Source organism: Chiloscyllium plagiosum, unplaced genomic scaffold, assembly GCF_037043375.1.
Source record: "Chiloscyllium plagiosum isolate Xiang-an unplaced genomic scaffold, Cpla_swu_hap1 HiC_scaffold_31, whole genome shotgun sequence".
Lineage (NCBI taxonomy): Eukaryota > Metazoa > Chordata > Chondrichthyes > Orectolobiformes > Hemiscylliidae > Chiloscyllium > Chiloscyllium plagiosum.
The window spans coordinates 66,851,347-66,873,724 of NW_028270169.1; the positions used below are offsets into that span (position 1 = coordinate 66,851,347).

The 22,378-nt window shown below is 42.8% G+C and overlaps 1 long non-coding RNA gene across 1 annotated transcript in view; it reads left to right on the forward strand.

Moving 5' to 3' along the window:
* The window catches only part of LOC148141965 (uncharacterized), a 40,512-nt gene extending 28,047 nt beyond the window's left edge, over positions 1–12,465 (forward strand). The window contains exon 3 of the long non-coding RNA XR_015752259.1: positions 11,930–12,465. This is a non-coding gene — a long non-coding RNA (uncharacterized LOC148141965). The remainder of the gene's footprint in view (positions 1–11,929) is intronic.
* The last annotated feature ends 9,913 nt before the right edge of the window (positions 12,466–22,378 follow it).

The window sequence follows — 22,378 nt, forward strand, 5'->3', positions numbered from 1 at the left end:
ACTATGTCATTGCTTCCCCTTGCATATCCAATTTCCAGACCATATGACGCAAAGTATTTGCGCGACAGGTTGGTCTCGATATATAACACATTAATGTTTACTTCTACTTGCTATTTGTAAGATCCACCCAAACTGATTCTGTGGAATCTGAGGGACAGGGTCTGTGAAGTTATTAGTGATAGACTTGGACAAAATGTTTGGGGAGGCTCACCTCGACGCTTAGACGATCTGAAGAATTGGTCAGCAATACAGGACATGCATCAATATCCTCCCCGCTCTGCCAGGATAACAGTCATCGTATTCTCTCAGTTCCCTCACACTCACAGTATATCTGTTTTAACACTTACCTCCGAACAAGGCTCACACTCTATCTCTAAATAAGGCTCAAGCACGACCACTTTCACTGTTGAATTCAGCACCTTCCCTCCCCCACTTTTTCTGTCACTGATGCAATAGCCCCGCACACTAATAACACTGCATGGATTCAACACTGTGGTCAGACTCCCTCCGGACACCACACCCTTACCCCCTCCAGCGCTAACAGCAGGGACACCCACTCCCACCCTCATTCCTTCCCTCCCCTTACCACATTCCAAGAGAAATAGCCTGGAATTGGACAGCAGGTGCCAAGCCTGGTGGTGGAGTGCCCGATATCCGTTCCCTCATCCCCCTCTCCTGACATGTGGGGAGGATCCTGGAAAGAGCTGGAGAGGACCAGGAGGCCTTGTGTGGAGATTCTGAAACATCCACGTCCCACCAACTGAGTAAGGAGCAATATTTAGTAAAGTGCAATTCTCAATTTAAACCCACTGTCAGTTCCAACCTTATCTCTCTCACTCACAAAAGAATAGATATCCCATTGCACAGAGATGTAAACATTGAAATACACAGAAGTATTGTAATACCCCAATAAACTAACATGCATACAAGGAGATAGGCATATTTACACATAGAAACATACACAGTTACACACACACAGACAGAAACACAGATCGAAACACACAGTCCAATACACAGACAGACAGATGTAGTCACAAAAATATACAGATAACAAGCACATGGACACACATAAACACTGTCATTAAAACACAAATAAACACGTTTTTGATTTACGAGAAGATCAAGGATTCGAGGGAGAAGGTAGGAGAATTATTTTGAGGAACTTCTAAGAAATGATTGAATGGCATGTCAGACTTGATGGGCCAAATGGCCTAATTCAGTTCCTTTCTTTAAGGCTTGTGTGGTGTCATGCTATCAGGTATTCTCTTCCTGAGACATCAGCAGAGACTGGGTTTGATACATATTTGATTGGAAAGAGTCAGTGGTAATGTGGGACAGAGTTAGAGGGCGGAATGGTTTGTCTATTCCTAGTTATATCCGAAAAGGGCCAGTCATTTGATGTGAGGTTAACACAGTTTTAAAATAATGGGTCCCATAATGAAATAAGGATGTCCCCTTCCCTTTAGTGTTGTGCTACCTGTGGTGTTCTCATGCTCAGGGAGAAGTGAAGACTCAGTTATTGAAGATATTCAAGGCTGAGCTCGACTGATCTTTGCTGGACAGGAGAGTCAATCTTTATTGGGAACAGACAGGAGTCGGATGGTCAGACACAATCGGATCAGCTGTAAGCATTCTGAATGGTGCAGCCGAACGGTCAACGGACCCCCCCCACCCCCCCACCCCCCCCCCCCCCCCCCCCCCGCCACCCCCCCCCATCCAATGTGTTGTTCCTTCCATCCAGCCCTCGATGCTGTTACAGAGATATACTGTTGCCCTTACCCTAAGTGCTGTTTCCTCAATCCACCCCTCGAGTCTGTTACAGGGTAGGGTACCACCCCATTCAGCCACACAGGATCGTTACAATGAGATGGGAGGAGACCATTCTGCCCCTCAAAGGAGTTACACACGAATATAGAAAGAAGTACTTCAGCTCGTTGAGTACATTACACAGCCCAGGAGGAGGCCATTCAACCCGCCTGAATTGCTGCAGAGGAACAAGGTTGCTGTCGCTAACAGAAAATAGATAGTAGAGATAAATGCATATTTTTATAAAACTCTAACTAGTTTTGCCTCGGAGATCGCTGTGTGGTCATCAGTGATCAATAATCTATGTCAAATATCTAGATGAAGGGACTGAATGGATCAAAGCTGAATTACCTTATACACCAAGATGATCATTCAATATATCTTCAAATGGAGGTAGTGAATCTGCATTGTGATCTTGACAGGGAAGATTAGTGAGCAAACCTTCAGCACAAATAATATAACGTGAGTTGTCTATTGTGGTAGGGAGGATAGAACAGCAGGAAGCAATTTAAATGGAGGGAGATGCAGAACTCTGTGATGCAGATGTTTTTCATATTCCTGGTACACGAATCATATGAAGTCTGCAGATGTAGCAAGTGATTTGGAAGTTAAGTGGAATGATGCTGTTTGTGTCAACGGGTATTGAGTTTTAATAAGGAATGTTTTACTGCATCTGTTCAGGACATTGCTGAGACCACATCAGATCCACTGGTTGCAGTTTTGATCCTCTAAACTAAAAAACGGATATAATTCCTTTCGAAGATGTTCAAAGATGCTGCCCTTTACTCCTTGCTGAAATGAAGGCCTTTTGTTATCGGGGATTATCTGCTAAGGACTTAGATGAGAAATCTTATTGAAGCACAATTTTCAGAAAAGTGTTTCAGCTGGATATATATATTTTCTCTTGTTACGGAGACTAAAGTTAGAAAATTTTGTTATGAATGTGATGTGTTGATAGAAACACAAATATTATGAAGATATCAACCCATTTATGCAAATTACGCACACATATAAAGGTGTCATCAAATTATAATGCGGACACTTTTTTTTGCTAATGAAAGGCACTATGCACAACAACGGCATTGATGCTACATACAGCATACAGTCTATTATCATCCATTCCAGAGAATGTTCATGGAGAGTGCACATGGTCCAGTTTGGTGTTCAGTTGACATTACAGTATTTTTCCACACGGAGAGGGAGAAAAATATTACCTGCCTCTAAAGCAGCAGCCAATTGGTCTTACTATCTTACTTTGATGTGCCTGAAAACAAGGTGTAAGAACAGAAAATCCCTGAGTCATCTTTACCATTCGTGGAGGATTCCTGATGAGGATTCATAGGAATCTCTCCACTGCCCGAAGCAAAGGGAATTCAGCCAAATCCAACTGTTCCGGGAAAAATCTATTTTCCCAGACATTTGTGCGAGCAGAATAACTTCAAAGGCAAAAAAATATTTGGGGCACACGATCGTTTTACCATTCGTTCAGAGTTCAAAGTTCTTTGTCCCACATTTTTGTAGAAAGTTACCCAGTCTGAGACCTATTTCATTGGTCACAGCACTCAACTTGTTACATTTAAAATTTGCTTTCACCAGTAAAGGAGTGGGAAAATGCATCAGTGATCCTCGAACATTGGTCAGTGCACGCTCAAGAGATTCTCAAAGGGCTGTTAAAGTTTGTGATGACTGGATATTTCCATTTATTCAAAATTGTGTATGTTAAACACTTGACAGATAAATGAGAGTTAGAAAATGGTACACAGACAGAAAAGTGCTGCTGAGACCATAATCAGATCATAGTGCGTGGTGGAGCAGTGACACCGTGTCTGATGACCCACTCTTGCTGCACAGTCCCATGTTACCATGTTGTATTCAGTCCCTCACAGCTCCTTCACAGGAGCAGATGGAGGCCACTTCCTCCAAATATTTGGTCCACAGTAACACAGGATCTCATTCAATCCCTCCAGACCATCACACACGGTTTGGTGAGTGTTGTAAAATGTTATTTGGAAATCTAGTCTGGGTTCGAAAGACTCCTCTGGTCTCTTCGCAAAGTGCCTCCTCTCTGCAACTTGTACTTCATTTGTTGGTAATTGTCTAGACCAAGATTCGTTGTGAATAAAGCCCCCCAACCTCACCCAGAGATGATTCAAAAGTGCTTTGCTCTTGCTGATTGCAGCATTCAATAACAGAACGTCTCAGAACATTACAACCATTAACTTTGTAATTACAGAAAATAGGACCATAAGGAACAGGATCAGGTAATTCGGACGGTCAAGCCATTGCATACGATCATGGCTGATCTACTGTTAGCATTAACTCGTCTTTAATACCCAATTCATCACCCCCGCCAGCTCATCTGAGGAAAATACATTTACCTCCTCTTTAAATACTTTCAGTGATTAAGCTCCCTTAACTCTCCAGCCCAGATAATTTCAGACATTGATACCCCTCTGCGAGAGTAAAAGACTCCCCACACATACACCGTCACCTATTGATATCAACAAGAGGTGAACACAGGGGCTCAGGAAAGAGTGAATGGCCTTGATACCAAGGCAGAATTTGACTGAGGATGTCATCGGGACCACCTACTTATTTGAACTTAATGGGAATCAGGTGTACTTTCCCCATTAGTTGCGATCTTTCAGAGCACAAAGGAAGATGTTTGTGGGCGGTGGCTGCCAATCTTCTCAGCCCCAGGACATTTATTCAGGAGATCCTCAGGTTAACTTCTTCAGCACAAACATCGTCAGCTCCTTTGTCAACGTCGACGCACCCCTGGCGCCCGCCATCCATCATGAAATCAGAAGCGGGGTGACCACTGAAGATCACAAAATATTCAGAACATTTTGTCACCCCTCAGCTCCTGAACCAGTCTCTCTGTCTATCTACAGAAAGACCTAGACAGCATTCAGGCTTGTGCTGTTAAAGTGTCGTTAACATTCATGTAATGGGCTCATTCAGGACTTCAAGCTGGCTGCACACGGATATGTGGAAGTCATTCAGCCCATCGAAATAATTTAACAAGAATAGTGACAGCCCATTCAATCATTCTGCCTGCTCCGCAGGAAGAGGAGGGGTCTGGTCAGTACATGAGCTGTTAAACAGGAACAGGCAGAGCCCAATCAGATCCTTGAACCTGTTCTATGGGACCAGGATGAGGCCATTCAGCCCCTCGAGAGACTTACATAGGAACAGGAGGGTGTCATTGATGCTCCAACCTGAAAAGCCAATGGAGCAGAGAATGCACTCACAATGTTCCTCGTGACTCCATTGCCTGTGAGACACATGATACTGTAACCTGTTTTGCCGGCAGTGAGGAAGGAAGCCAAATGTTTTGTACCAAATCTCAAAGGGGCATCTTGCATCTCCGAGGAGACAGACCCATGTTGTCCATGGAGGTCGGAAGCTGGTGGGAATAGTTAACTGTTTTAGTATGAAGGAACTGTGGCTGATGTCGGGATTATGCATAACGTGAAGTTCTATGCAGGATCACACACCAAATGTAGTGTGTTAATGGGGGGAGAGTTTAGTCAAAGACTGGCCCCCTCTCTCTCTCTCTCACTCGAAATGGGGAGTGGCGTGGGGTGAGAGGAATGTTCTCAGAGGCTTTTAAACTATCGAGAATCATGTAAACCATGTAACAAACAAGCCATGGAACTTATCACCGTATCAGTGTCTGTTTGGAATAGAATGAGTGACTGTCCATCCCCTTAAGGTTCAATGCAGTCACCGCCTATTCCCTCAAAGCGCTATAGATGGTACAATCATCCCAACAATTAGTCTGGTGAAACTCCTTTATACTCTTTCTGCCAAGAGGATTATTCCTTATCAAGGAGAGAAGATCTGTCCACAATACACCAAATACTATCTCAGCAACACTCTCAGGGTTGATCACAATAATTCTGTTCACACATTTAGCTGTCTCAGCTTCTTTCCTGTGCTGTAAGAAGCCATTCCTTCTCTCTACACTGCGAATGATGTGGAATTTAGAAGATCCTTACATCTGTACATCAGCATCAATAACGTCATCACCAGCGGTGACGATGGAGATGAATATCACTCTTGGAGGGATACTCAATTAGAAAGAATTCACTCGAAACAGGGAATGGTCACCTACCTGAATGGAAATGACATGCCGGAACATGGAAATCAGGCAGAGGAAGGGAGCGATCTTTTATTTTGTTCTGCCCTCACGGGATGTGTACAGCCCCGGTCAGACCAGTATGTTATGCTGGTCCTGAACTTAGTAGCTAGTTCAGCTGTTCCACAGGACAGTACAGAGGAAAACACACTGCAGTCACACAGAGACCTGACCAGGGAAGGATGACCTATCGACTTCTCTACAGGACATGAGGCAAACAGATAGGCTTCTGTTTAAAACAAGTGGTGATGATTTCATTTGCATTCCATCAACTTCCTTCATGAGGCACCAAAAGATTATTATTCCGTGCCTCTTGGTGATGAGTCAATGACTTGACCACCATGCACTGTCTGTCCATCTGACAGAATCTGTGGAGAGAACAAATTACCCATCTCACAGTTAGAAGGCTTTTGAAACGGTTATATCTGGATTTACCAAAGGCACAAACGATGGACTATTCAGCAGTTGCACTGAGGCTAGGAAGGTGACTGAAATATCCTGATATTGGTCCTGGGCAGGATTGGTAAGTGAGGAGAATATGTAATAATGTAAATATGAATGGAGAAAAATGATCATGGAGTTTAAGAACAGTCTGGTTTCTCCTTGCGTATTGTTGAGTAAGTTGTGAATAGTAATTTGCTAGTTATAATCAGTAAGGAATAAAATTTTTGACTGGATCTGAAAATGATGACTTCCAAATTCTAAAATTTGAATATGGACAGCAATTCAGTTTAATGGTCAGGTGGAATGACTTACCAGGAACACCATCCACAAGCGAGGATGGGATAGTAACCACCTTGAATAATCCAAAGGACATCCTCGATCCGTGATGCTAATGATATCCAAGGCTGAGAAAGGTATTAAAGACCCAAGGATAAATTCCTGACAGTTATTGTAATATTCCAGTCTAATGTTCTCAGATTCTGATCTCTCCTCCCCCTGTCTCTCGAGCTGCTGATCCCTGTTAGTCCAGTCGATGATGCTCCCGCCCATACTGCGATAACACATTGAACCAAGTCCTTAATTAATTGAAGAGGCAAACCCTCCAGTGACACATTTACGATCCACGGAGACTGACATCAATCACAGTAACTGAACAAATAGCTCCAGCCAACGCCTGTCAATTCAATATTGTTTAATTAAAATTCAAAACAATGATTCAAACTGTCACATTCTGGATGGGATATGTGAGGGTGACTGATGGAACAAATCTTGAGGCCTGGGAGATCAATTGAGTGTAACTATTCAGTCTGCCTTGGATGCAGGAGTTATGCCGTAACTTGATCAGACAGTAAACATGAGTCTCTGTTTATAAATGGAAACATACATCCTGGAACTAGTGATCAAACATTATAATTTCAATAAAACATTGAGACAATTTTTATAGATCATGATCTGAGGGGAATGTGTGTCTCAGAAACGTGGGGTTATAACAGACAAATGGCATGGATATGTTAACAGAGAATTGAACATGACAGGTGCAATTCAGATTATTATTCCAGGTTCAGCGAGAGGCAGATGAGGCCTGTGCTATTGATGTCATCGATGGTAGTGAACTGTGATGAAGTGTCATTTACTGGACATCAATTACAGTATGATTATGGCATTGTGGAGGAGACAGGAAACAGAGAGAATTGGGGGATATTGCAGTTCAGACTGGAGGGAGGAGTAATAATATTCCCCAGTCATCAGTATTGGAATGTTACTCTTTATAACTCATATGAAAAACAGATTCCAGGATACATTTAAAGTGAGGAATGAGGAGTAAAATCTGTTTATTGAACACCAAATACAGGACAAAATGATTTTCTGTTCATACTAAACTATGGAAAGTACAAAGAGATAAGATACACTCATGGTATTGAGCTACATAAATTGCAATGTGTATTACAAAACCACGAAAGTGCAATCTTTCTCAATCATTATTTGGCCAACAGCTGAGATGCTGATTTTCCCCCTGTCAGTGATTCACCTCATTGAGGTTCTCTGGCGCAGTATCGAGCAGGATTGTCAGTTCCTGCTGTTGTTCACCCAGTCTATTTAAATTAAACCACCTTCTCACTGTAAAAAAATCACTTGGCCTTTTGGACTCTGTTTAACTGTCAGCAACTCAGCACTGTGATATTATTGAAGATAAATGCTCTGGGACCACAGCCTGTATCCGCACAGTGCTCACAGGGTATGACACTAGATAAAGGTCTTGCAGTCTGTGAGAATTTCTAAATAAAACTTCCATTTTCTGTCTGTTCTTATCTATCTTCCCTCAAGCTGTCTTCTGATCTATCCAACACCTCGTTTAACATCTCTCCAATCAATCCCTGTTTCCAAATTGTGCAGTTGTACAGCTTGATGTTGTGGCCATTTTGGAGAAATGGATAGAGCAGGGACATGATCGTTGCAGGGTCCGGGGTTTACATGCTTCATTAAGAACAAGGAAGGTACTAAAAGTGTGTGTGGGGGGAGGTGGTGACATTACTAATCAAAGACAGTATTACGTTGGCAGAAAGGATGTTTGATAAGGACTCTTCTACTGAGGTAGTGTGGGAAGAGGTTAGAAACAGGAAAGGAGAGGTCACCCTGTTAGCAGTTCTCTATAGCACTCTGAAAATTTCCAGAGATGTAGAGGAAAGGATTACAAATATGATACTGGATAGGAGCAAAAATAACAGAATAGATGTTATGGAGGACTTTAACTTTCCAAATATTGACTGGAAACGCTACAGTTCAATTACTTTATATGGGGCAGTTTTTGTCCAATGTGTGCAGAATGGTTTCCTGACACAACAGGGGACAAGGCCAAATTGGATTTGGTACTGGGTAATGAACCAGACCAGGTATTAGATTTGGAGGTAGGTGAACACTTGGCTGATAGTGACCACAGGTCAGGCAGCATCCAAGGAGCAGGAGAATCGACGTTTCGGGCATAAGCCCTTCTTCAGGAATGGCTAACATTCCGTCGATTCTCCAGCTCCTTGGATGCTGCCTGACCTGCTGCGCTGTGTATACCACAGGGCATGAGTTATAGCTGGGAGAAAGGCAATTATGATGCGATTAGGAAAGGTTTTAGGATACATAGGATGGGGAAGGAAACTGCAGTGTATGGGCGCAATTCAAATGTGGAGCTTTTTCAAACAATAGCAATTGTGTGTCTTTGATAAGGTTATACATGCCAGGAAAGGAGGAAGTGGTCTAGTGAGGCTGCTGTGGTTTACTGAAGAAGTTGAAACTCTTGTCAAGAGGAAGAAGGAGGCCTATGTAGAGATGAAACGTGAAGGCTCAGTTCGGATGCTTGAGAGTTACAAGTTATCCTGGAATGACTTAAAGAAAGAGCTAAGAATAACCAAGAGAAAGCAAGAGAAGTCTTTGACAAGTAGGATCCAGGAAAAACCTCAAGCTTTCTATCAGAATGTCATGAATAAAAGAATGACCAAATTAAGATTTGGGCCAATCAAGGACAGTATTGTGAAGTTGTGTGTGTAGTCCAAGGAGATAGGACAGGCGCTAAATAAATACTTAAATCAGTATTCACAATGGAAATACAATGCTGTCGAGGCCTATATGGAGTACAGGCTATTAGACTAGATTGGATTGAGGTTCGTAAGGTGGAGGTGTTAGCAATTCTGGAGAGTGTGAAAATAGGTAAGTCCCGTTGGCCAAATAGGATTTAACCTAGGATTCTCTGAGAAGTTAGGGAGGAGGTTACATAACCATTGTTTCCAAATTTTACATCGCCATTGTCTACAGGAACAGTGCCAGAACACTGGGTGATAGCAAATGTTCTCCCTTTGTTCAGAAATGGAGAAGAGACAACCCTGGTAATTATATACCAGGCTTACTTTGGTTATGGGTAAAGTGTTGGAAAGGATTATAAGAGATAGGATTTATAATCATCTATAAAAAAATCATTTGATTGGGGATAGTCAACAAGGTTTTGTGAAGGGTATGTCGTGCCTCATAAAGCTTACTGAGTTCAGTGAGAAGGTGACCAAACAGGTGGATGAGTTTAAAGTGGGGTATATGGATTTCAGTACAACGTTTGATAAGTCCCCCATGTTAGGCTATTGCAGAAAATATGGAGGATGTCGTGTTGGAAAAGCAAAACAGATGAGGCAGCTTCCAAGGAGTAGGAGAGTTGATTCGCTTGTAAGCCCTTCATCATGAATCAGTGTTCTGGTCTACAGCATCTGCATTCTTCACTTTCTCCTAGCTCCTTGGATGCTCCTAAACTACTGTGCTTTTCCAGCACCACACTTTCGACTTTGATCTCAAACATCTGCAGTCCTTATTTTCTCCCAGAAAATACGGCGACTTGGAATTGACGGTGATTTAGCGGTTTAGATCCGCAATTGGCTAGCTGAAAGAAGACAGAGGGTGGTAGTTGATGGGGAATGTTCATCCTCGAGTTCAGTCGCTAGTGGTATACTGTAAAAATCTTTTTTGAGGCGACTGTTGTTTGTCTTTTTGAATTTAGGTTCGCAGTAAGGTCGGTGGAGCTATGGGCAGTGCTGAAGGATGTTGCAGGTACTGAGCTGCAATGTTCTATCTTCATGGACCTACAATGGGCTGAATAGCTTCCTTCTGTGATGTAACAATTCTGAGGTACTCTGACCCACAATAAAAGTTTTAGGTGACTGGAGATACATGCTGGTCCAGTAAAGGATAGACACTGCACAAACATCCATCATCTCTTCCTGTTCTCTGATATGCAGCGGCCTCAAAATATCTGCCCAAACAAAATAGATTGATTCCAATTCAAGCAGTCAGGAGGACGTTCACCTGAGGTGATTGCCATCAGAGGATTTAGTGAATAATAAGATTTCAGAATAACACAAATAATAAAATAATATCACAGCAGCATAATAATTGGCAGCATAATAAAACTTACAGTTGCAAATAGTTCCAAGTTCAACATTGTGTTCAGTTTTGGTCGCCTTGCCATGGGAAGGATGGCATTATTTGGAACTTTAGAAGGATGTTGCCAGGACTCAAGGGTTTGAGTCATAGGCAAAGGTTGGATAAGCTGAGACATTTCTCTTTAGAGCGCAGGAGACCGAGAGGGGCATGAAGTGCTTCGAGAGGCTAGTCATGGCCCACATCAGTTCCAGTCTCCAGCCTGCCTCGATCCCATACAATTTTCCTACCAGTGGAATGTGTCCATAGCGGGTGCCATATCCCTGGAAAATCTGGACAACAAGGACACCCACGTCAGATTCCTGCTCATTGAGTATAGGTTCATCTGCAACACCATTATTCCCTTCAGACTGATCACAAAACACCCTGAACTTAGTCTTGGCTCCGCCCTCTGAAATTCGATCCTCAGCTTTCTGACTTATGATGCACAATCAGTAAAAATAGGTAAGTGCGGCTCTTCCATGATAACATTCAACACTGAAATCCCAAATGATGTGTCCTCAGCCCCCTACTATACTCCCTGTACACGCATGACTGTATTGCCAAATTTTGAACGAATGCCATCTACATGTTCACTGATGACACCATCATAGTAGGACAGGTATGTAATGAGGCAAGTCAAAATACAGAACGGAAATAGAGGACTTGGTGATGTGCTGCACTGAGGCCAACCTCTCTTTCAACATCTAGGACAGTAAGAGAAATGACAGAAGGTTGTGTGCACAGCCCATGCCATCACAGAAACCAGTGTCCCATCCATTGTCTCCATTTACACAGCTCACTGCCGCGGAAAGTCTGACAACATTATCAAAGACCCATCGAAACCTGGATCTCCTACAATCTCTTCCACCATGCAGACAATACAGAAGCTTAAACACACAAATCTGCGACTCATGAACAGTATCTTCCCAGCCATTAGTAAACTGAGGAATGGACTCTCTAACTTCAAATAATGCTGATCTTGCTCACATTGATGTTGCCTATAGCATGCCCTTTCTGGTGTAGCCTGTATGCCTCAGTCTACGTTTTTCCTTTACCCTATGATCTGTATGTCCTTGCTTATTGTAGGAGCGAGATTCCCCAGCTCGGGACAAAGACTCTGGAGGCAGACAGGGCACTGGCATGGAATGGACTTTAATTCAAGCAAAACCTGGTTAATGCTGGGAGAATACCAAAGGATCTTCCTCAAATTTGGCTTTGACATGAGAAGATAATCGTTTCCTTAATCTTTAGCTCAGATCAGAAGGCAAATCAATGACACACTTCGATTTTACGGTAAAAAAGACAATATTTTTATAGTTCTGTGTTGCAATGATCCTACACAACCTTGTCAGTGTCCCCTGCACTCCCCTTCTGCAGCACCAATCTTGTAAAACAACTGATCAATGATGGCCACTCGCATGGACAGCCGGAGCTTCTTATTTGTAACGGATGTTTAACGATTGTTGTTATTTCTAGTCCGTGGGATCTTTCTATAATGCATTCCAAAATTCGGGGCTGTGCTCTTTTCAGTCATAACCCTCATTGTTTATCTTGTAGGATTGCATAAATTCTATTCTGCAATGGGCAGGCTATCTCTTATCAAATTCCGTGATCACATTTTACATTAAAAAGTTGATTCTGTTACAAAATTCGTAATATTATTATTATTATTTCTACTGTTAACCTTTTTCTTAGTGAATTAGACAAGACATGCCAGGCATCTCTTTAAGGATTTATAATTACGTGGAAATCTGTGTCCATGATTATTTACCAAATATTTAACTAGAACTTATTACTATTGTAAATAGTTTCAAAGGCGCAGCTAGCTTCTGAAAGATAACTTGAATTGCTGTTTTTGTGGATTAAAAAAATCCTTACTGAGATCAGACTAAGTTACCTTTTGTAGTGATTCTTCAAAGTTTTTGTCCTACAATTTCATTATTTCATCTGTGCTCTGTTACAAATCTTTTTTTTAAAAAACAACTTTCTTTATCACAGTATTTCAGAATCTTGCGAATCAGATTATCCTTTGTTTTGCTGTGGAATAATTCACTTTTCAAAGGCCCTTTTTCACTAATGCCGAAGCAATCTATTTTAATTTCTGGCTATTTTGTGGCTCTTCAAAAGCAGACAGCTGAAGTAGACTTTTAAATTTCGGCCACTCCATGTCCCTAAAAAAAGGCAGCTCCAACTCTCACTAGGATCTGCCAGAACTGCGTATAAACAAAGAGTTTCACTCTACTTAGATACATGCGACAATAAATCCCATCAAATCAAAAGAAACCAAACCTAATAGAGAGTGAGAAATTGTCACAAGGTCAATACACCCAGATCAAACTCTGCAGCCTGCCACATCCGGCCAAAAATCGTGATAGACGATTAAACAACTAACTGGTGGAGAGGACTTCACGATTATTCCCATTCTATCATTAGATCAGCTCTGCACATCAGTGTAAAAAACAAGGAAATAGTATCTGTACCATCCTCAGCCAGGAGTGCTGAGTCGATGATTCAACTCACCGTCATCATGATGCCCACAGAATCACAGATGCCAGCATTCAACCAATCGCATTCGCTGACATGAAGAAACAGCTGAACACAGAAGATACGGCAAAGTCAATGGGCCCTGATCCCATTCCTGCAACTGGACTGAAGACTTGTGCTGCACAACAAGCTGTGTCCCTGGGGAAGCTGTTTCATTCCAGCTCCAACTCTGACATCTCCCTGACAATGTGGAAAATTACTCAGCTATGTCCAGTTTCTAAGCGGGGAATAATTACAATCTGTGTTGAAACTTTATTGCTGGAACAGCACAGCAGGTCAGGCAGCATCCAGGGAACAGGAGATTCGACGTTTCGGGCACAGGCCCTTCTTCAGGAATCAATTACAATCTGACCAATTACAACTCCCTCAGTCTCATCCCGATAGTCAAATTGAGAATTCTTTTTGACAGAGCTGTCAAGCAGCACAGACATAACTTGCTCAGTGTGGTTTCCGATAGGTTCCCCATGTGGAGATGGTGCTGTTGTGGAAAAGTCACTGGATTAGTAATCCATACCGGGCAAATGCTCTGGCAGCTGGTGGAAGTTAAAAACAATTAATAAAATATCGAGATCTCAAATTTGGTGTCAGTAACAGTGACCTTGAATCAAAGTCGATTTTAAACACCAATTTGCTTTTCCAAACAGCACTTGCTTTTCAGGAAGTGAATCTCCCGTGCTTTCCTGGTCTGGCCTAAAAGTGACTCCAGACACACAGATATGTGATAAACTCTTCAATGGTCTCTGAATCGGCCAAGCAAGACACTCTATCGTATCAAACTGCTCAGAGGTCTTAAAGGATAAAACGGGATAGAACACCAAAACTCAGCCTCAGTATGGAGAAGGGAACAGGAAACACAGTCCTGTTGACTCTGCAGAGACTTCCTTCCTAACATCTGCGAACTTGTGACAACATTTACAGAGCTTTCCCACAGACCACATAGAAACATCGGGAATGGAATAGGCCACACAGCACATTCAGCCTGCCCCATTCTAGTTAATGTCTGAACATCTCCTCAATGCACTTTCCCCACACACTGTACACATCCCTTAATGTGATTAACCTTGTGAAGCTATAAAATAGGAACTGCGGTAGTCCCTTTGGTCTGTCGAGTTTGCTAGCTAATTCAATATAATGATGGCTGACCCTTGATTTCTACACCATACTCCTGCTCTCTCCCCCGTCGTTTCGGTGTCTAGACACCTTTCTTTGTCTTTAGTGCCTTGTCTTCCACAGCCTTTTGTGAGAAAGAATTCCCAGGTTCACCAGTCTCTGAATGCAGACATTTATTCTTATCAAAATGCAACGTGACCTGTCTGTACCTAATACTGTGACCCCTTGATTTAGACTTCCCAGCTAGGGGAATTATCCTCACTGCTTCCAATCTATCTAACCCTGTCAGTGTTTATATATCTCATTGAGATTTCCACATATTTTCCTAAACCCCATGCAATTCAAGCTCAGTTGCCCCAAACTCTGCTCCACAAAAGTCTGTCTTCCCAAAGATCAGTCTGTTCATCCTTCGCTGCATTCCCTCAATGTCAGGTTTGTCATTTATTAGGTACGGAGACCAAAACTGCACACAATACTGCACAATGTTCGAGTTGAGGTCTCACCAAGGGCCTGTACAGCTGCACTGAGACAACCTTACTCCTGGACTCAAGTCGCCCTGAAATGAGGGTCATTTCCCCATTTATCTTCCTGACTGCTTTCTGCTCCTGCAATCTTGCTTTCAGTGACTGGTGTAAAGGGAGATCCCAGATCCTGTTCAATGTTACAGCTCCCCACTTGCTGGGTCTGTGTAAACTGGTCTGTGTGCCAATGTATTCCCAGTATTGGCTTCTGTCTTCAGAACTCACTGCCCTGCATGGAACTCAGAGGTCCGTCCAAACAATAACAGAAGAAAAGTGCAGTTCCCTTCATAGATTGACATTTCTCAACCATTCCCTTTTCCAATGGTTGGTTGGTATTTTAATGTTTCCCAACAAAGTAGACAATATCACATCTATCCACACTGCTCTTCCTCTAATACATATTTACTCATTCACTCCATTTGTTTCAATCACCTTCAAGTTTTTTTAACGTCCTCCTCACTTTTCAAAATCCTAGTTCCGTCAACAGACTTAGAAACTTTGCATTTGATTCCCTCAACGAGATGTTTGAGATATATCGTGAATATCTGGTGCCCCAGCACCAATCATTGCGGTGCCTCATGCGCCTTCCAAACTGAAAACCATCCATTTATTCGGACTCATTGTTTCCTTTCAACACTCTTATTTTAACACCATGTTCATACATTACCCCCTATCCCATGTGCTTTTACTTTGCACACGAGGCTTTGGACGCTATTAAAATTCTTGCTGAAAATCCAAGTTCAGTGCCTCTATTGTTTTTTCTGTAATTAATCTACCAGTCAGTTACTCAAATATGTTTCCAATTTCATCAATGTGTGTTGATTTTTTTCTATGCCCATTATTTTCAGTTCCAATAATTTCTCCAAATTAGTTTATTTACTAGTTTCATTCTACACCATTTTCTCATCAGACTCAGGTTTTCTCCTATTGCTGGGAAGGCTTTCTTTATGTCTTTTTCTGTGAAGGCAAAAGTGAAGTAGCTGTGTCATGTTTCTCTATTCTCCATTCTCCATTCCCCGGTTTCAGACTGTAAGGAAGCTGAAACTTTCACTAAAAAGAACAGCTGTTGTCTATTCACCCTGTCCATGCCCCTTGTAATCTTAAACCTGAATTACTTACCCACTCAACTTCCTCTGCTCAAAAATAAAAAGCTTGAGCTTACCCAGCCTCTCTCCACAGCTCATATGGTCCATTCCAGGGAACATCCTGGTGAATCTCTTCTACACCTCATCCAGTACAATCACATCCTCCCTGTAATGTGGCTCCCAGAACTGCACACAATATTTAATTTGGCCTTACCAAAGTGCGATATAAAACTCGTATAATCTTTGGGTCAATGAATAAAGGCTTTACCTACAGTCATGCTGAAGTCATCAATTACCATAACCAGTCACATTCAGGGATGTGTGAAGAAGCACGCTCTGAGCTTCCTTGTGTGATGCCATTCTTTGAGTACTCCCCTGTCTGGTTCCTTCTTCCAAAGTGTGTCACCTCATATTTCTCAGGGTTACATTTAATCTGCCATTGATCTACCCATCTGATCATTCTATCTGCATCTTCCTGTAACATAAGATTTCCTCCTCACTACCAACCACCCGGCCAATCTTTGTGTCAAACACAAACTTACTTATCACACTCCCCCTACCCACTTCACATTCACATTACTTATGAATACCACAAATAATAAGGGACACAGCACTGATCTCTGCGGTACCACTGGGGAAATTGGGCTCCAGTCACACAAACACCCTTCTACCATGAAGTTGAGTTGGAATGCAACTTGGCAAGTCACTAATAGGCCCTACATTTTCCCTGGTTGTTCTGTTCCACTTGATATACGTGAAGAATATCTGGGGATTCTCCTTAATCTTGCCCTGCCAACAGGCTTCCATGCCCCTGTATTAATGAGTCCCCTCCGAGGGAAGAATTTCCTCCTTATAACGGTCTTAAATGGCATATTACTTATCCTGTCATTATTTGCCTTAAATATAGAGTAGGAAGTGAGGACTGCAGATGCTGGCGATCAGAGCTGAAAATGTGTTGCTGGAAAAGCGCAGCAGATCAGGCAGCATCCAAGGAGCAGGAGAATCATATCCGTATTCCATATCTGCCACAAATTCACCTGCACATCCACACACATCATTTACTGCATCCGCTGCACCCGATGTGGCCTCCTCTGTATTGGGCAAACAGGCCGCGTAATTGCGGAACGTTTCAGAGAACAACTCTGGGACACCCGGACCAACCAACCCAACTACCCCGTGGCTCAACACTTCAACTCCCCCTCCCACTCCGCCAAGGACATGCAGATCCTTGGAGTCCTCCATTGCCAGACCATAACAACACGACGGCTGGAGGAAGAGCGCCTCATCTTCCGCCTAGGAACCCTCCAACCACAAGGGGTGAACTCAGATTTCTCTAGTTTCCTCATTTCCCCTCCCCACCTTGTCTCAGTCCCAACCCTTGAACTCAGCACCACCTTCTTAACCTGAAATCTTCTTCCTGACCTCTCCACCCCCACCCCCACTCCAATCTATCACCCTCACCTTAACCTCCTTCCACCCATCGCATTTCCAACGCCCCTCCCCCAATTCTCTCCTCCCTACCTGTTATCTTAGCCTGCTGGACACACTTTCCTCGTTCCCAAAGAAGGGCTTATGCCCGAAACGTCGATTCTCCTGCTCCTTGGATGCTGCCTGACCTGCTACGCTTTTACAGCAACACATTTTCAGCTTAAATATAGAGTAGACAGCTAGAGAAACATCTTATTTATTTCCACCTCTTCACATGTATCATAGATTTTTGAAATTTCACTGCAATCACCTCTCATGCTTTGGAACTGGAGTCAAATCTCCCCATCATAAAATCTTGTCATCTCAGGAATTAATCTGGAGAATGTCCATTGCACGTCCTCTGTGATCAGTGTAATCTTCCTTAGATTACGTCATCAACACTGGACTCAATACCTCAGGTACATTCTCACCAACACTCTATACAACTGCTTCATGATGTCTTTACCTCTATATTCCGATTCCCTTAAACAAATTCCAACCTAACTTTAACTTTCCAATTACACGTATTCCTCCAAATACCATTCACACTAATAGCATTTACGAACTCACTGTGTGAGTTATAGAGGCTTGGAGATGTGCAGCATTGAAACAGACCCTTCAATCCAATCCGTCCATGTCGAGCAGATATCCCAACCCAAACTAGTCCCACCTGCCTGCACCCGGCTCATATCCCTCCAAACCTTTCCGATTCACATAACCATCCAAATGCCTTTTAAATGCTGCAATTGTACCAGCCTCCAGCACATCCTCTGGCAATTCATTCCATTCATGTACCACCGTCTGTGTGAACACATTGCCCCTCAGGTCTCTTTTACGTTTAGATTTCTTAAAGTGTGGAAACTAGCCCACACCAACCCAGACCCATCCCCCTACATTTACCCCTTAAACTAACACTACGGGCAATTTAGAATAGCCAATTCACCTACCTGCACATTTTTGGATTGTGGTAGGAAACATAGGGAGAATGTACAAACTCCACACAGCCTGAGGGGGGAATTGAACCCGAGTCTCTGACGTTGTGAGGTAGCATTGGGAGACACTGTGCCACCCAACATCTTGTTCCTCACACCCTAAACCTATGCCCTTTAGTTCTGCACTCGCCGACCACAGGGAAAAGATTTTATCCATTTATCCTTTCCATGCCCTTCATAATTTTGTACATCTCTAGAAGGTCACCCCTCAGCCTCCAAAGCTCAAGGGAAAACAGCCCCAGCCTGTACCTCAAATCCTCCAACCCTGTCAACATCCTTGTAAATCTTTCCTGAACCCTTTCAATTTTCACAACATATTTCCGATGGGAAGGAGACCAGAATTCCACGCAATATTCCAACAGTGGCCTAACCAGTGTCCTGTACAGCCGCAACATGACCTCCCAACTCCAATACTCAATACTCTGACCAATAAAGGAAAGCATACCAAACGCCGCCTTAACTATCTGATCTACCTGCGACTCCATTTTCAAGGAACTATGAACCTGCACTCCAAGGTCTCTTTGTTCAGCAACACTCCCCAGGACCTTGCCATTAAGTGTATAAGTCCTGCTAAAATTTGCGTTCCCTAAATGCAGCACCTCGCATTTATCTGAAATAAACTCCATATGCTACTTCTCAGCCCATTGGCCCATCTGATCAAAATCCTGTTGTACTCTGAGGTAACCTTCTTCGCTGAGGTAACCTTCTTTGCACCTCCAATTTTGTTGTCATCTGCAAACTTACTAACGATAACTCTTACGCTCACATCCAAATCATTTATGTAAATGACAAAAAATAGAGGACCCAACACTGATCCTTGTGGTACGCCACTGGTCCCAGGCCTCCAGTCTGAAAAACAACTCTCCACCTCCAGCCTCTGTCTTCAACCTTTGAGCCAGTTCTGTATCCAAATGGCTAGTTGTCCCTGTATTTCGTGAGATTTAAACTTGCTAACCAGTCTCCAATGGAGAATCTTGTCGAACGCGTTACTGAAGTCCATATAGATCACATCCACCCCTCTGCCCTCTTCGTTACTTCTTCAAAAACCTCGATCAAGATTGTGAGATATGATTTCCCATGCACAAAGCCATGTTTACTATCCCGAATCAGTCCTTGTCTTTCCAAATGCATGTACATCCTGTCCTTCAGGATTCCCTTCAACAACTTGCTCACCACCGAGGTTAGGCTCACCGATCTATAGTTCCCTGGCTTGTCCGTACCACCCTTCTTAAACAGTGGCACCATGTTTGCCAAACTCCAGGCTTCTGGCAACTCTCCTGTGACAATCAACGGTACAAATGTCTCAGCAAGAAGTCCAGCAATCACTTCTCTAGCTTCCCACAGAGTTCTCGGATACACCTGTTCAGGTCCTGGGGATTTATCCACCTTTACCTGTTTCAAGACATCCAGCACTTCCTCCTCTGTAATTTGGATATTTTCCAACGTGTAACCATCTATTTCCTAACATTCTATATCTTCCATGTCCGTTTCCACAGTAAATACTGATGCAAAATACTCGTTTAGTATCTCCCTCATTTTCTGCAGCTCCACACAAGGGCCTCCTTGCTGATCTTTGAGGGGCTCGATTGTCTCCCTAGTTATGATTTTGTCCTTAATGTGTTTGTAAAAACCCTTTGGATTCTCCTCAATTCTACTTGCTAAAGCTATCTCATCTATACTCCTACTGCCGTTATACTCTTCTAAGGATTCTCTCAGTCTATCCTGTCTATATCTGACATATGCTTCCTTCTTTTTATTAATCATACCCTTTAGTTAGCCAGCAATCCCTATACCTACCAACCTTTCCTTTCATTCTAACAGGAATATACTTTCTCTGGATTCTTGTTATCTCATTTCTGAAGGCTTCCCATTTTCCAGCCGTCCGTTTACCTGTGAACATCTGCACCCAATCAGGTTTTGAAAGTTCTTGCGAACTACCATCAAAATTGGCCTTTCTCCAATTTAGAACTTCAACTTTTAGATCTGGTCTATCCTTTTCCATAATTATTTTAAATCTAATAGAATTATGGTAGCTGGCCTCAAAGTGCACCTCCACTGACACCTCAGTCACCTGCCCTGCCTTATTTCCCCAGAGTGGTTCAGGTTTTGCACCTTCTCTGGTAGGTTCATCCACATACTGAATCAGAAAATTTTCTTGTACACACTTAATAAATTCCTCTCCAACTAGACCCTTAACGTTTTGGCAGTCCCAGTCTATGTTTGGAAAGTTAAAATCTCCTACCATAATCACCCTACTTTCTTACAGATAGCTAAGACCTCCTTACAAGTTTGTTTCTCAATTTCCCTCTGACTACAATCCCAATAAGGTGATCAGCCCGTTCTTATTTCTCAGTTCTACCCAAATAACTTCCCTGGATGTATTTCCAGGAATATTCTCCCTCAGTACAGCTGTAATGCTATCCCTAATCAAAAACGCCACTCCCCCTCCTCTCCTGCCTCCATTTCCATCCTTCCTGTAGCATTTGTATCCTGGAACATTAAGCTGCCAGTCCTGCCCATCCCTGAGCCATGATTCTGTAATTGCTTTGATATCCCAGTCCCATGTTCCTAACCATGCCCTGAGTTCATCTGTCTTCCCTGTTAGGCTCCTTTGCATTGAAATAAACGCAGTTTACTTTATTAGTCCTACCTTATCCTTGCCTGCCCTGACTGTTTGACTCGTTTCTGTTCTCAATTGTACCAATCTCAGATTGATCTATTTCCTCACTATCTCCCTGCCCCCACCCCCACCCCTTTACTAGTTTAAATCCTCCCCAGCAGCTCTAGCAAATCTCCCTGCCAGTATATTCGTCCCCTTCTAATTCAGGTACAATCCGTCCTTCTGGTACAGTTTCCTTCTACCCCAAAAGAGATTCCAGTGATCCAAAATTGTGAATACTTCTCCCATACACCATTTCCTCAGCCATGCATTCATCTGCTCTATCCCTCTATTTCTGCCCTCACTAGTTCGTAGCGCTGGGAGTAATCCAGATATTACTACTCTCAAGAACCTCATTTTTAAATTTCTGCCTATCACCCTGCAATCTCTGTCCATAATCTCAAACTTTTCCCTTCCTATGTCGTTGGTTCTAATTTGGACATTGACCTCTTGCTGTCCCCTGTCCCCCGTGAGAACATTCTGCACCCTTTCTGAGACATCCTTGATCCTGGCACCAGGGAAACACATCATTCTGCTTATTTCTCTGCTGGCCACAGAACCGTCTGTCTGTACCTCAGACTAGCGAGTCCCCTAGCATAATTGACCTCGTGGAACCCGACGTATCCCTTGTTGCATTAGAGTCAGTCTCAATACCAGAAACTTGCCTGTTCGTGCTACGTTTCCCTGTGAATCCATCATCAGCTACATTTTCCAAAACAGCATGTTTGTTTGAAATGGGGACAGCCCCAGAAGATTCCTGCACTAGCTACTTAACTCTCTTGCCTTTCTTGGAGTTAACCATCTATGTAACTGTATCTGAGACTTCCCCACTTCCTATAACTGCCAACCATCACTTCCTGTTGCTGTTACCAATTCTTCATTGTCTTAAACTGTCTCTCCAGCTGATCCATTCGATCTGATAGGATTCGCAACCAGAAGCAATTATTGCAGATATAATCCGCAGTAACCCTTAAATCCTCCTTAAACTCCCACATCTGATAAGAAGCGCATATGATTCTACTAAGACCATTTGTGCTCCTTCACAATCGACAGACCCAGAAAAAAAAACTGTCTTGTTCCTCTACAAAACACTGCCCAAGGTTAAATTAATATTTATGGCTTATATTTTAAGATTAATTAAGAGACACATCTCAACA